Source organism: Pipistrellus kuhlii, unplaced genomic scaffold, assembly GCF_014108245.1.
Source record: "Pipistrellus kuhlii isolate mPipKuh1 unplaced genomic scaffold, mPipKuh1.p scaffold_m20_p_2, whole genome shotgun sequence".
Classification (NCBI taxonomy): Eukaryota; Metazoa; Chordata; class Mammalia; order Chiroptera; family Vespertilionidae; genus Pipistrellus; species Pipistrellus kuhlii.
The window spans coordinates 19,183,193-19,197,412 of NW_023425515.1; positions in this window are offsets into that span (position 1 = coordinate 19,183,193).

Genomic DNA, 14,220 nt, shown 5'->3' on the forward strand with positions numbered 1-14,220 from the left:
CCAAGGAGGAGGAAGCTCTGCCTTCATCTCTGGGTCCAGGCGTGGTCCTGCAAGAGCCCGGCCATTTCTTGGCCCACTGCCAAAGGAGGAAGCCAGAAGCATGCATTAGAAAGAAAGAGCGCTACCAGCTAGCCATGCAGATTTGGACAAGGTCTACTTCTTAGGCTTCAGAAATAAAGTTGATCAAAAGTTCTTTCAGCCAAAACCAGTTTGGCTCAGTGGATAGAGCGTTGGCCTGCAGACTGAAAGGTCCCAGGTTTGATTCTGGTCAAGGGCATGTACCTTGGTTGCAGGCACATCCCCAATAGTGGGTGTGCAAGAAGCAGCAGATCAATGATTCTCTTTCATCGATGTTTCATCGATGTTTCCAACTCTCTATCCCTCTCTCTTCCTCTCTGTAAAAAAAAAAAAAAAAATAGAATATATTTAAAAAGAAAAGTTCTTTCAGACTCTGATATTCTTTGAGGCTGTAACTCATAAATCCACTCAAGATCTTCACTGCCCCCATCCCCTAAAGCCACTCATAAACCAAACCACCCCCCTCAACCAGCTCCTATTCTCTCTCCTGCTCTGAGTCAATACCTTCCTTCATGCCATCCCCATGGGCTCCCAAAAACACTCCCATTGCACTCTAGAATGCTGCCGTGTATCTTTCTTTGCATCTCTCCCTCTACCAGCTCCGAAGCTCCCCAGAAAAAAGGTGCCAAGGCCAGTTTTTATTGTTGACTCTCCAGTGCTTAGCATAACACCTGACATTTATTAGATGTTCCATAAATGTTTGTTGCTGAATGAATGTACGGGGAAAATAGAAAAATAGAGAGGAATGAACCTAAGCAATTCACAGCTCAAGAGCCAGCTTTTGCTAAAAGGCACGTACACTGAGTGGCCAGGTTATTATGATCTCTGAATGCATAATAATCTGACCACTCAGTGTATAAATATGTATATTAGAGACCAGGAGGAGGGGACAATTTGCATCTTAACCTGCCTGCTGGTCGAAATCCTGATCGAGGGGACAATTTGCACATTAGCCTTTTATTATATAGGATATACACTAAGTGGCCAGGTTATTATTCATTCAGAGTTCATAATAATCTGACCACTCAGTATATGCTACCCATAAGATCCTGGACTTCTAGGAATTAGAGAGAGAGAGAGAGAGGAATTTTAGATATTGTAGCAATAATTTTCAGATATCACAGTTCCTACTACCATATGTCTCCACTGAGACCCACCCGTTTCACAGGATCTTAGAAATGCTAGCTTTACCTAGCCTTTATGGAATGTCTTATATTTGTAAAGAGCTAGTATAAAACTGCTGAGTAGAAATTTCCAGATCCCTTACTCCATGACTTCATGCCTCTTTAAGCTGTTCCCAGGGAATAGAACACAAAAACCAAAAACCCAAACCAGAAAGTGTAAAACTGACCATCTATGGTCTTCTTAAGCCTGGATCCTTTCACTTCTTTAAAACTCATAACTGTGGCCTCCTAGTGAGACCTGCTGAGGAGCCTGGGGGAGGTGACGTGGGATAAGCCCCGAGCCTGTCTCGCCAAGTTACCAAAAGTGGTAGTGCCTTGCTGGTGTGATGCTGGGCAGAAGGGAGGGAGCGGGGCTCACAGCAGAGGGGGCCCCAGAGGAAGACAAATGCAAGCCAGGTCAACTTCCAGGAATTTGGGTTTAAGGGCCTGAGAGAGGATACAGCATCAAAAAAAGCTTTCAGGCAGTGGCCAAATATCTGATGAGCTTTGGCCTAATCAGGGAGGACCTGAGTGATTTCAGCTCAGGAAGGGCCACGAGGAAAAGGGAAGCAAAGTTGACTGTGCCTCTTCCTTGCACCAGACCCTCTGCTGAGAAGATGCTGCCCTGGGAAACCAGCACAGGGCTCAGGCCCAGAGACACTGCCCCAAAAGTGTGTATCACCAGTGGCCTCCCTGAGGGATACGGAATGAGTATTTCTTCCAAAATATTGTCTGTAAGGCAAACAGGAACACACACCTCCAGCTTCCTCACGATGGTGTGCGGGGCATGGTTCTTCCATCCATTGGTGAAGCCCCGTTTGCAACTTGAGTAGCCAACATCATGAACTCCGTTGTTTTTACCTTTTTGTCCACTGATGAAAAAAAAAAAAAAAAATGAAAAAAAACCCCCTCTGGCCCTTGTCAGTGCTGTCCTGGAAGCCAGGCAAGAGACCTCCCATGAAAACATCATGTGACTGTAGGCGTCATGACAGTGGAAAACCTTATTCTAACCATCAAGAGCTGGGTACAAAGCTCTGGGAGGTGGGGGAGACTGTTTGTCGCAAGGGCTGGAAATCATATCAGGAGCTGGTTTTTGCTTCTGCAGGTTGTGGTCTAGGCATGAGCTTACGTGAGATGCTGGTGGCAGTTTCAGCCTCCCGGCAGGCCTCTGAGCCAAACAAAAGGCATCCTGGGGCAGCAGTACCATGGAGTAGCTTTTGATAATGCTTTAGAGTAAATCTATAAGGAAAGGCCAGAGGTTAGGCTAGATTTTAGGATCATGTTGGGGACTGAAAGAGAGAGGCAGAGAGAGAAATGTGGTCAGGGTGGTACATGCAGAAGGAGTCCAAGGTTCCAGAATAATCTGACTTAAAATGAAAGTCAGGAGATGCTGGTATTCATTTTAGCATTATTCTTTAAGCTATTCGTATATGTTTTTATGCCCTGCTTTGTATGTCCCATAGATTTTAAAGTAAAAATATAAATTTCACTTCCTCAAAAAAATAAAGACCCATGGTCTGAAAGAAACTGATCAAGAACTGAAAAAGCTGCCAATAAGACCTTAAGTGAAAAATTAAAGCATAAACCATAGAACTAGATCGCTCTCGTTCTCGTTCTCGCTCTCACTCTCACTCTGTCTTTCCCCCTCTATTTCTTTAGTTTCACTGGTAAAATTTTTGCTGAATGGAAAATTGTGTGAGTGAACTTATCTATGCTTTATATTTGAGAGAAAATAATTTTCACCCCTCCACGCCCCACCCTTCCGACTTGTCAGGGCAGGACTGGGCAGGACTGATTTCATACACCTTCTTGTCCAAAGCTTAAAAGTTACTAATAATACCTCCTCCCTGGATGCTGGGGTTCTAACCCAAGGCAGCCATTGCTCAGGGGCCTGTGAAGCATCCCAATGTGGTCAGTAGGGCTGCTGTGCAGAGAGAGCAGAGCCAGGTGAGCACCTCAGCCTACTGTTGCCTGCCATTCCCTGTGTTGCTCTCTGTCCTAAGGCTCCCCATTATGCTCTGTGCACCAGCTCAATATTTATTTGCTTCACTCTTTACATGCCTCAAATAGCTCATTTTTCCCCTGAGACCTTGCTTAGCCGAGCTCCCTGTATTCGGTTCCTTTGATCTTTCTGTTAAAATCAATCTCTTCCTCTAATTATTTTCTGTTCCACTTCTTTGAACCCCTTCCAGTTGCCTCCATTTCTCAAGGAGCCAGGTGTTTAATAAAGAACCTGGATGAAGTTCAGGCAGAATCAGGTAGACGCAGCTACTTGCCCCCAGGTCCTTGCTGCCTCATCTTCATGGTTTGCTGAAGGCACATGACATTCCAGAGACCAGAACAGTACCCTGCGCAGGGCAGGTGCTCAGTAAGTAATTACCGAGTGAAGCAATTAATTGGGATCTCTTCTAAATGGGCTGGACTGTATTATAATTTAGACTTAAATTGCTTCCCCATCTCATCACCAACCCAGGTTTCTTCCTGCTTTCAGGTTTTTCTTTCCGGTCTAATACTTAGTTTATAGCTTATTTCTTTGACGCTTTCATTTACACATTTTTAAATTATATGTTCCTGTTTCTTGATCATATATTTAATCTCATTAGTTTAATTCATGTCATAGGATTTTGTTAGTAACCTTGTTTACCAGATTAGTGTTGTTTATAAATTATTCTATGTTGCCCCTTCCTCCAAATAACTGAACATCATTTCATAGTGTCTTATTTTTAATTTCTCTTTATTAGAAGGTAGACTTTGCTCCTATATTTGTTAATTTTCAGTGTTTTTTTAAGTAGCCACAGTACAAGGTTCATCACATTCTATGATTCTGACACAAGTTTGGGTTGAGAAGAAAGACCATTATCTTAAAATGATATGATGTCTAGAATTTTCTTCAAAATAATCTAGTGGAGGTGGGAGGAGCAGTAAGGTGATAGGTGAAATACCATGAGTTGATCCTTGCCAGAGTTTCATAATGGATGCATGGAGATTTGAGGTAATATTCAATAATGTAAATGTGTGTTTCTATAATAGAAAGTCATTTTTAAAAAGTAGATATAAAGTTGATCTTATGAATTATCTTAGGACTTTAGAGAAAGGGAATTCCTCCATCATCCCTCAGCCATCCTAGTCATAGTAATTAATTAGTAGTTTGGCCATTCTGCTGCTTTCACTGCAAAGCTTAGCACACATTCCTCCTCTTCCTTTCCTCCCAAACTCTTCTTCTCACCGGGGAGACTTCACTGAGATGATGTGTGGCTGGCCCAGTGCCTCACAAATGCAATGCTAACACCTGCACTTACACCTCCTCTGATTGGACTTCAAACCATTTTTAAAATGAGGCAGATCTCTATATGCTGACTATCTGGCACTGTGGTTAAGACCTTCAGATTATGTTTTGTTACAAAATTTACTTTTCCTCAATATCAATCAACACATAAAACATATATATAATCCAGCCATTTCTGGCTTAAAATCCTTCAGGTCTCTCCATCAATTTCAAGTTCTGTATCCTTCACATCCAGCCTTCTCACACCTCCAAACTTTTTAAAAATCTATATTTTTTCATTTATTTCAAAGAGGAAGGGAGAAGGTGAGAGAGGTAGAAACATCAATGAGGAGAGAAAAATCATTGATCAGCTGCCTCCTGCAAACCCCCTAGGGAATGAGCCTGCAACCCGGGCATGTGCCCTGATGGGAAATCGAATCATGACCTCCTGGCTCATAAGTTGGCACTCAATCACTGAGCACACTGGCCAGGCCAAACTTTAGACCATACTGTTTCCTAAGATTGGAATGTCCTGTCATTCTGCATTTGGGGGACGTCAGCAACTCTTGTTTATATCTCAGTCTCAATTCAAGCATCACTTCTTTTGGAAAGCTTCCCTGAACTGTCTATGTTGAGTTAAATGCCCCCTCCTGTGCCTTTCTTCATTGTCCTCTTATACCCATCCTAATCCTTTTTTAAAAAAATATATATTTTTATTGATTTTTTTACAGAGAGGAGGAGAGAGGGATAGAGAGCTAGAAACGTCGATGAGAGAGAAACATCGACCAGCTGCCTCTTGCACACCCCCTACTGGGGATGTGCCCGCAACCAATGTACATGCCCTTGACCAGAATCGAACCTGGGACCTTTCAGTCCGCAGACCGACGCTCTACTACTGAGCCAAACTGGTTTCGGCCATCCTAATCCTTTGAAACCCAACTGTAACCAATGATAATTCTTGGTTCCCTTTCTAGACCATGAGCTTTTTTATCTCTTTCAATTCTTTTCCCCCAGAACCCAACCCAGTGACTGGCACATAGTAGATATTTGAATGAATGAGTAACTGAATGAACAGAGGAATGGATACATGAATGTGCTCTCTTTTTAAAGCAGCACCTTTCTACCCAACAGCCTTCTCTTGAGGACTGAGTCACCTTCCACCTGCTTCCCAACTATTCTCCTTAACTCACCTGACCCATCTCACTCTAACTGAAACCCAGTGGTCCCTGTCTCTACTGAGTCCTTCCTACTTGGTGTTTCAACCAGACAAGTTGTTTCCCAGACTGTGGTACACAGTAATCTTTAGGTGATACTCAGACAAATGTCTTTGACAGTTTATATTTACATTCATATACAATATGTTCATCAGAGGGAGGGGAATGACCACATAAAACTCTGTGATTGCACAGAGGATATTTCTTAGGAGGAGACATTGCCATGGTAATCAACCTCACCTGGACCTTGTGAATCAGGGCTGAGGCAAAATCATAAATGTTCTAAGCCCTCTATAAATGACTCTTCGGCCATGCCCATTAGAAGTAGATGGAAGGAAACACACTAATCGAGAAGGACTTCCATACTGAATTCCACAGGCACTTCAGTGATGACATTGAAATGTCACTTCTGAACATTGTTTTAAAGGTATATATACATGTAACAGTTAAAATTATTAAACGTCTCTTTTGGTGTCCAACCACATCCTCTTGCGAATTCAGATTTTAGTGTGGGTTATAAAAAACTGACAGATTTGTCTCATTGGTGTGGACCCTATTCTTTGTCTAAAACTATCAATTAGAATATCTAGCTATTTTGATAAGAAAGTTTTATTCTTCTCAGTAGGAAACTTCTTTTCAGCTATACATTTTATAAGTCAATTTGATTTATTCCTTTTTTTTTGGTTTGGCATTTTTACTTTACGATTTTGAAATTTCAATTACTTTATATTTTTATAGAATTTACTATATTTTAGAAGATATAAGATATCATTGATATATAAGACATCATCTTGTATGTACTACTAAGAATAGCAGAGATGTTATCAAGTATAATTGCAAGATGCCATTGGTTCTAAAACATATCCCAATTTCAGAAGTGTTAAAATTATTTTTTAAATCATGTCTTAAAATTGGTGAAATTCAGTATACATATACTTTACTTCTATTTTAGCAGATAGTATTTATATTCCATTTATCGTAGTGGTATAAAGTACCCTTTTTGGATGAATTTAATTTAAAAATGAGTTGACTTAAAGAAGAATATTGTGCAAGTAGAGTAGAGGTGGAATATAGTAAGTCCTGGAGGTGCCAAATAATTGTGACTCTGCCTTACTGCCCACACCCAGGTACTGCCTCTTGGCCCCACTGCCAGCTCACACCAACCCCACCTTCCCCAGCATTGTGCCCAGATCCCTTCTGAGACACAGCCTGTGTCCTCCACTAAGCAAATAAGACTCTGAGCAGTTATAGCTATGCTCAGGTTGAAGACTGTGGCTATACTTCACTGAGAGAAAAAGGAAATTCCTAGGAATTAGACTCATTATAGGTATTGGAATAATCTGATTAAATAAAAGCATGCTCAGAGGTTACCGTTTTGTGTTGTTTTTAACCTATTCTCTGAGAAGTAAAGGAGAGAAAATGAGCATGTTAGTCTTCATTACTGGGTAATTTATTTACTAATGATGGCTACCTAAACGATAATTTCAGTGACTATCAAACCAAAGAACAGTCCATTTTGTTTTTCATAACATATTTCCCATTTGAAAATGATTATGAGCAACCTGAAGCAAAATGTATTTCATTGAGAGGGTACAGAAGTGCCTAGATCCCTACTTTCAGAATAGAAACAGTGAAGAGAGAATTACTTTAGATTGAGCTGGGAAAAGTGTTGTTTCCATGAGGAAACGCTGTGCTTCTGTACACCGTCTCCCTGGCTGCTGCAGGAGGTTTGTGCGCATCACACGTTCATCTCCCACTTGTGCTGAGTCTGGGCATGGACTGCTGGGCACTGAGTGCAGTATTTCTCTGAGAGCCATCCAGAACCCTTTGATTTGCTCTGTGTTTATGCTTGAAGGTTATTGTGAATCATTAACCAGAATGCAATAAAGCAGATCACAAGTCATATAGGCTCCACTGCTTGCATAGAGCCTGTTTTAGCAAACTTAATTTTGCATGTTTTAATGTAGGTATAATTGAGAAGATAAGCTGAACACATATGCGTATCCTAATAAAGGTATTCATCAGAGTTAGCAAATATTCACATCTTATTAAACATCAATGAACCTATTACAGTATAACAAAAGGGAAAGGTCTGATAACAGAAGATTACTTATAGGCTATTAGTTATTGATATAATTTAAAATATATAACCAGTAATAATTAGCAAAATTAATAATATTGGAGCTGCAGCTGTTTCCACTCACTGGTATTAATAATGCCAGTAATAGTTCTATATTGTGATGCCAATTGAAAGCTAAATCTTTTGCAAGTTCTTATTTATCCTTGTGGATATTTCTGTTTGTCAGAACATTGTTGCCTATTTTATAAGAATAATTTTCTGGTATTAATAAAAGTTATTGACATCATACACTAAATTTTTAAATGTACTTATAGATTGGAATAAAATTACAAGTGTAACCTGGTTCACTATCTTTTCTCCAAGCAGAGATAGTGGTAATATATATATATATATATATTCCGGAAGTAGAATCCCTTAGACTTGGTGTCTTAGGTCAGGTTCCCTAGAAGCAGAGCCTGAGACAGGGATTTGGGTGCAGGTTTATTGAGAGATATACAGGTAAGGAAGTGAGAGAAGTAGGATTAGGAGGGGGAAATGTCAAATAGGATACTGATCAGATGATCTATCTTTGGCCTGATGAAGGCAGAGGAATAAATTGTACCATAGAAGATGCTGTGGGATTTTGTAGCTGGTACTCAAGCAGCTGGCAGTGGGTGTAGCCACAGGAACAGGAATCTGCTTGGAGCACTAACAACACCAAATGCATCTGATGATAGGGGGTAGGGGGTGGTGGAGGGGAAATACAGAGAGAGGAACAAGGATGGCTCCCAGGTTTCTGGTATGAACAAGTGAATAGATGATGATGATGATGATGATAATGATGATGATGATGATGATGATGATTGATTTCAGAGAGGATGGGAGAGAAATAGAAACATCAATAATGAGAGAGAATCATTTGATTGGCTGCCTCCTGCTCGCCCCCTACTGGGGATTGAGCCTGTAACCCTGGCATGTGCCCCTGACCGAAATCAAACCCGGGATCCTTCAGTCTAGTCCACAAGCCAATGCTCTATCCCCACCGAGCCCAACCAGCTAGGGCACGAATAGATTCTTGTAAATAACAACACTCCTTTTATAATATCAAAACTCTAAGGTTAATATAGAAGAAATCTAAGATTAATATAGAATACATATCAAAGAAATAAGAAAACAAATACATTTTCTTTTAGCTTTTACTTTTTGGGTGGAAGATATCAATTTCTTGACATATTTGCAGAAGATCAATTTCCATTTAAAAAATAAGACTTTTTACAAAAAGTTTGTTCTTTAGAACTTTCCCATTTATTCTGCTTCCTGTTGAAAACAGGTCCAGACCTGGTTCTAGGACTTTAGTAATTGAAGATTCGCCTTCCTAGAACCCCAATGCCATGTTAGACTGTAATGAGAAAGCAGCTGTGTATTGTTCTTACGCACTCATCCTCCATCCCAGAGGTCAGTAAATGGGCCTGTGGGCCAAATCTAGACCGCAACCCATTTTTAGATGGCTTGAGAGTTGAGTGTTTTTATATTTATAAACATTTGCTTAAAATTAAAAAAAGAACATTATGCAAGAAGAGCCTGTATGACCCACATATCTGAAAATATATATATATTTTTTATTATTTAGTCCTTTACAGAAAAAGTTTGCCAACCCCTGGCTTGGTCCATTATAATCCCAAACTTTATTTCAAAAGTGTGCTGGTTCAACCTATATTTTGAAAGAAAATCTGATATTCAAAATCTTAAATTACTAATTGATTTATGGAGCCATAAAATTATTTGTTTTGCCGAAACCGGTTTGGCTCAGTGGTAGAGCATCGGTCTGTGGACTGAAAGGTCCCAGGTTTGATTCCGGTCAAGGGCATGTACCAGGGTTGTGGGCACATCCCCAGTAGGGGGTGTGCAAGAGGCAGCTGGTCGATGTTTCTCTCTCATCGACGTTTCTAGCTCTCTATCTTTCTCCCTTCCTCTCTGTAAAAAATCAATAAAAAATATTTTTAAAAAATTATTTGTTTTTATGAAAGGCTACATCAAAAAATTATATAAATAAATTTTCACTCATTCCAACAATTACTTTTGTTGGAATTCTTCAGCAAATTCAGAAGCATTCATTTTAAGTTAAATAAATATGTGTAATTTGTTCCCTGTTGCATAAATATATTACCACCTATTTTGGGATTATTGTATAGAACCTAGAGGCCCGGTGCATAAAATTCTTGCATGGGGTCGAGGGGAGAAGGTGTTTCTCAGCCCAGCCTGCACCCTCTCCAATCTGGGACCCTCTCTAATCCCAGTGGGATAGGGCCTAAACTGGCAGTCAGACATCCCTCTCACAATCCAGGACTGCTGGCTCCCAACTACTCACCTGCCTGCCTTCCTGATTGCCCCTAACCACTTCTGCCTGCCAACCTGATCACCCCCTAACCACTCCCATGCCAGCCTGATTGATGTTTAATTGCTCCCCTGACAGTCCGTTTGCCCCCAACTCCATCCTCTGCTGGCCTGGTCACCCCTAACTGCCCTCCCATTCAGGATTGCTCACCTCCAACTACCCTCCCTTGCAGGCCTGGCCTCTCTCAACTGCCCTCCCCTGCTGGCCATCCTGTGGTGGCCATCTTGTGTCCACATGTGGGCAGGATCTTTGACCACATGGGGCCAGCTATTGTGTGTGGGAGTGATGGTCAATCTGCATATTAGTGTTTTATTAGATAAGATAGAGGCCTGGTGCACTAGTGGGGGCTGGCTAGTTTGCCCTGAAGGGTGTCCCAGATCAGGGTGGGTGTTGAGGCAGCCTGGGTGAGGGGCCTGTGGTGGTTTGTAGGCCAGCCACCCCCCTGGAGACCCAAGTAGAGGCCCTATTATCTGGAATTTATTTACCTTCTACAATTGAAATTTTGTAGCCTGGAGGGGAGTCCAGCCTCCTGCTCGCTCTGTGGCTACCGCCATTTCTGTTTGGATTTGTTTACCTTCTATAATTGAAATTTTGTAGCCTTGAATGGAGGCTTAGGCCAGAAAGGGCAGGCGGAAAGCTTGGCTTCTTCCATTGTCTGGGAAACCCAAGCTTCCCTCCTGCTCTCTGTGGCTGTAGCCATCTTGGTTGGGTATATTTGCATACTTTCTCTGATTGGCTGGTGGGTGTGGCTGGTGGATGTAGCAGAGTGATGGTTAATTTGCATATTACTCTTTTATTAGGTAGGATTAAAGAACACAAGTAGATACAAAGGTAAAAAACAAATCACCTGAAATCATACTACCCTGTAGCTAAGCACTGTTAACATTTGGCTACATCTTTTTTTAGGCATAGCCATTTAATTTTTAAACTGTGGATCATATTATATGTATAATTGTATACCCTCCTTTATTCATTTAATGTCATAATTTTCAAAAACATCTCATTTGACTGCATTTATTTCACAGAATGGATATGACACAATTTATTTCAACATCTTTCCATTTTTTGACATTTAGGTTGAAGCTAATTTTTCACTATTGTAAATGCCACAGTGAGCATCTTTATGCATAAATCTCCATCTTCCTTTCTGTGTCCTTGGGCCAGACTTTTTAAAAGACTTAAGTATCCTCTCCCCCATTCTGTTCCTTGTCTTTCTTACAAACTCATTCTTCTTCTCCAAGATCTCTAAATGACAGTACTCCTCAGGCCTGTCCTTCTGGCTCTTTACACTTGTCTCCAGATGAGCCTATTATACCAAAGATTTCAAATGCCATCTATGTACTCTGATGCCCATACTTATCTCTCCAACCCCCTATCTCTCTTCCTAAGTTTCAGACTTACACATCCAAATACTTCCTTTTCATCTCCACTTGTATGTCTCATAGCATCTCAAATAGAAAATACCCAAAAAGGTTTTCCTATCTTCCCTTCTTCTGCTCCCCTACCAAACCCCACCCCCTCCTTTTTGCCCATTTCAGTAAAGAGGCACCACCTTTTTCACTAGGTTCCTTATGATACACCCTGGAAACCATCAGTGATGTCTCTCTCCCCATCACCACCCCCACCTATTCGGTCACCAGGGCCTGTTGATTCTACCACTTAAGTATATCTTTAATGTTTCTATCTCTGTCTTTTTTCGCCAACCCCTCCTAAGCCACATTCATCTCATTCCTGGGCTACTTACTTTATTTGCTTCCTCATTGGTCTCTCAGTTTCCATTCCTGTCCTGCTCTATTTTTCTACCCCCTTTGCCAGTCTCGACCATGGAGAATGTTTCTAAAAATGTCGATCTGCTTTTGTAACCCATAAGTGGCTGTTAGGAGAAATATCTTCATAAGCAACCCCTCCCCTTGCCACCTTGGCTCTTATTCTCTTGCTCCAACCTAGTGGTATGCTTATATAGAAATTAAAAAACACAAGTAGATACAAAGGTTAAAAAAAAAAAAAAAATCAAGCTATTCAACTTTCTCAGCTTCTTCACTTCTCAAAACCTTTGTGCCAGATGTTCCCTCTGCCCATAACACCCTTCCTCCCCTCTTCAGCAGATCAATCTTCTTCCGGATACCTCCCCCAACACAATATTGCCTACAGCTCTCAGCATACTGAGTCTACTGTCTAGGTACCTCCTACAAATTGTCATCTCAATTGTTCTATGCAGGGTGGGGCAAAAGTGGGTTTACAGTTGTGAGTATGCAAAACACACCATTTATTCTTATATTATTATTGATTAACTATTGTATTATTTTCCATGTGAATAACTGTAAACCTCCTTTTGCCCCAGCCTCTAGTTTCTCCGTGAAATGCCTGTTCTTCACTGGACTGAAGTTCCATTTGGGGCAAATAATGTTTATCTCTTTCACCACAATATCTTGTGGTGCCTGGCATGTATGTAGTCGGGGCTCAATACATTTGTTGAATTAGTAACAGGTCCTGGGGTACAAACTTTACAAAGACACATGCAAATCAACACATATGATAAGTCATGTTATCACAACGTATTCTGAAAAGTTTGCATCAACAAATTTATAAGCCCACCAGCAGTATACAAGTGTTCCTTTGATCATGCCCATCATGACCCTGAGTATTATCATTTTAAATAATTTTAAATTAGTTTTATGGGCAAAACATTACCTCATTATTATTGAAATTGTGTTTCTTTGGTGGTTAGTGATGATGAACATTGTTTGCAAATTGACGGGCTCTCATACATTTTTCTGTGCTTCTTAAATTCCTGACACTGCTTGTATTGCACCATTTCTGTGGGGAAATGTTGGAAGCTTATTTAGATTAATTTCTACCTATAAAACATCAACACCAAACCTACTTCACTCCATCTGAATGGCAGATTTGGGAAATATTTGTGTTTGGTCATTGATGAGTCCCCTTTACCGTGGGTGATAATATAATTTATCCTGTAGCCTGGGACATTTTGGGAAGTGAAGGAGGGCACTGTTAGTAATTATGCCAGGGCAACAGGTATAAAGCAGGACTGTCCTGTGCAAGTGAAGATGTATGGTCTCCCTAACTCACTTTCATGCAGACTTTGAACTCTGAGGATCTAGAGCTGAGAGCAGAGATCTAAGTGATGATCCAGGGATAAACTGAGAATAAATATGCTTTTTGTTCTGAATTTTAATATGGATTATGTGTTGTTCAATGACTCATCCTGAACTTCCCTATTGCCAATGCTGCCTCCTTCACTCATTTACCTTCCTAACTGACCCTTGGAGGCATCTGACAATTTCATGTAAATATCCTTTCGTGGCTCAAAGACCTACAGGGACCATCTTGCCCATAAACACAAGAGCCTTGGAAGGTCACTCCTGGTCCACCACGCTGCTCCCTCTTCACTTCCAGATGCATTTCTGCTGCTTGCACTGCACTGACAATGCCAGAGCTATTTTCTCATTTTATAAGGCTTCCAAAGTTGTGTCAACAAGTGACCAGAATAGAGTTTTCACTTTCCAGTGTCCTGCAAGGATGTCCTCTTTGGCAAGCCTCACACATCCAAAGATAAGGCACATGATTTCTAAGGCAGCCCATCTTGTCTGGGGTGATGTGCATGTGGGCTTATCACTTGCAGTGCTTCCCTGAACTCATGCTGGGCGTCTACCAGCTTTTCCAGCTCTTCCCAAATGTCCTTTCATGTCATTCATACCCTTCAATGAAGCTCAAAAAGTAAATTCAGAGTTGCTTATAGACTTGCATTTTCAAGAATTGCTAGGAACTTAAGAAAAGTAGAATACAATGACAGGAAACTTCTGGAAAAAGAAAGATTGGGATAGTGTAGATAAGTTGAAATTTTTTTAAATAGATTTTACTGATTTTTTTACAGAGAGAAAGGGGGAGGGATAGAGAGTTACAAACATGGGGTGAGAGAGAAACATTGATCAGCTGCCTCCTGCACACCCACTACTGGGGATGTGCCCGCAACCAAGGTACATGCCCTTGACTGGAATCGAACCTGGGATCCTTCAGTCCACAGG